Source organism: Galeopterus variegatus, unplaced genomic scaffold, assembly GCF_000696425.1.
Source record: "Galeopterus variegatus unplaced genomic scaffold, G_variegatus-3.0.2 Scaffold63129, whole genome shotgun sequence".
In the NCBI taxonomy this organism is placed as follows: Eukaryota; Metazoa; Chordata; class Mammalia; order Dermoptera; family Cynocephalidae; genus Galeopterus; species Galeopterus variegatus.
The window spans coordinates 1-2,187 of record NW_007789240.1 but is presented as its reverse complement, the minus strand read 5'-3'; the positions used below and the strand labels follow the sequence as shown (position 1 = coordinate 2,187).

Here is a 2,187-nt window from a genome sequence, read left to right as displayed (position 1 = left end):
ACCTGGGTGACCTTGTGTAAACCACAACTTCTTTTCAACTTTCTTTATGTTTTAGAATGCTTCTTAGGGTGAATGCCCAAACATATGAGATAATACACTCAGAAATGCCAGGCACATTGTCACTTGAATATTATTTATTATATAATATATAATATTCAGTTATTTCATTAGCTGATGATTTAGTGATTGTTAGTTGTGTCTGTGATTCTAATAATTTATTTCTACCATTTTGATAGTAAGAATATACATTTTTTGAGGAGCTGCAGTAGTATTCTGTATTTATAATTTGGGAAAAAAATATAAATACTTTTGCTTTCAAAATCTGAAATAAGGAAAACTAGGAATCTGTAGGCCACTCTAGGCTTTTTCCAAGAGGAGTTTTCCTCTGGTTCAGTTTTCACTGGATACGAGGATATATGTTTCCCTCCGAGTTGCAGCGTGCTTTATTTTCTGGAACCTTTTCACATGAAGTCATTCCTTGTTCTTTGTTTACTTGGGCCTATGGCCATGTCTGAATCAGGTCAGTGTAAACGTTGACCTACGTACTGAGACTTCTGGACAAGACTGCAAACTAGCATGGGAGGCTGACTCCCTCTCCCCAACTCAACCTGGAAATCCTATACAAGCAACCTAGAGGATTATTGATAATAGCCACTAATTAGGGAAACAGTGGGAAGGAGCTTCCTAATTATCCTCATCTTTTCATTCTACAGTTGCTTTGGATGAATCATTGTTTTCCCCAATGACCTGCAGGTGAGGGGACACAGCCGCCCCAGGGCAACACAGGTGGATGAGGCAGGTGACATGAGAGTGCTGCAAAGGATCATTGATAACTATCTTTTTATGTGGGGAGATTGGTTCTGTCTTCTTGGTTAATGGACAAGATCACTACAGCAGAGGAAAGCAGACCCTAGGAAGAGCAGTGCCTGGGCAGAAGAAATGGAGTTCAGGGAGTGGTAGTGTTGGGAACTGGGGTAGAAATAGAGAATCCTGGATATGCAATAATAGAGGTTCTTCTAAGTCATTTCCATATCTCGTAAACATACCAGGAGGAGAGCACATGCTAACTCTAAGTTTTCATTCCTATTCTTAAATAAGTACTACTAGCCAAGGTTATCAATATTCCTAACAGAATCTGAGCTCAGAGAAAGAGAGAGAAAGAAAAAATAATTCTGAGAAGGAATACTAGCCTTTTGAAAGAAAAATAGATACTGAAAGATCATATCAGAAGAAGATGAATTAATGACCCAGATAAAACAATTTGAAACAAATAAATTAAATATCCTCAGAGAGGAGGAGAGAAGATTGCAAATATGAAACAGGAACAATCAAAGACCAAGTAGAAACTAATGGAGATAGGAATCAAACATTTCATAGCAAAGTGGATATAGCCAAAGAATAAATCAGTGAGATAAAGGATCTGGTTAGGGAATTTTCCCAGAAGGTGCAATAAAGGGTTAAAAGATGAAAAATATTTAAGAACTAAAATATGGAGAAGTCTTTCTGTCCATGGATGCTGCCGAGGAAGCATTGTTAAAGTCTCTTCCCACTGCCATCATGTCTAAGTCAGAGTCTCCTAACGAGCCCACGCAGCTGTGCAAGCTCTTCATCGGAAGGCTGAGCTTTGAAACGACTGATGAGCGTCTCAGGAGCCCTTCGGAGCAATGGAGGAAGCTCATGGACTGTGTGGTAATGAGAGATCCAAAACACGAAGCACTCCAGGGACTTTGGGTTTGTCACCTGTGCCACTGTGGAGGAGGGGATGCAGCCATGAATGCAAGGCCACACAAGGTGGATGGAAGAGTCATGGAACCAAAGAGGGCTGTCTCAAGAGAGTATTCTCAAAGACCAGGTGCCCCCTTAACTGTGAAGAAGATCTTTGTAGGTGGCATTAAAGAGGACATTGAAGAACATCCCCTGAGAGATTACTTTGAACAGTATGGGAAAATTGAAGTGATTGAAATCATGACTGACTGAGGCAGTGGCAAGAAGAGGGGCTTTGCTTTTGTAACCTTTGATGACCATGACTCCGTGGATAAGATTGTCATTCAGAAATACCATCCTGTGAATGGCCACAACTGTGAAGTAAGGAAAGCCCTGTTGAAGCAAGAGATGGCTGGTGCTTCATCCAGCCAAAGAGGTCGGGGTGGTTCTGGAAACATTGGTGTGGTCATGGAGGTGGTTTTG

The 2,187-nt window shown here is 40.9% G+C and overlaps 1 pseudogene across 1 annotated transcript; it reads left to right on the top strand.

The window, feature by feature from the left end:
* The first annotated feature begins 1,505 nt into the window (after window positions 1–1,505).
* Window positions 1,506–2,181, top strand: LOC103584531 (annotated as a pseudogene). The gene has a single exon (XR_549988.1). The product of XR_549988.1 is annotated as a heterogeneous nuclear ribonucleoprotein A1-like (transcript).
* Window positions 2,182–2,187: the final 6 nt, after the last annotated feature.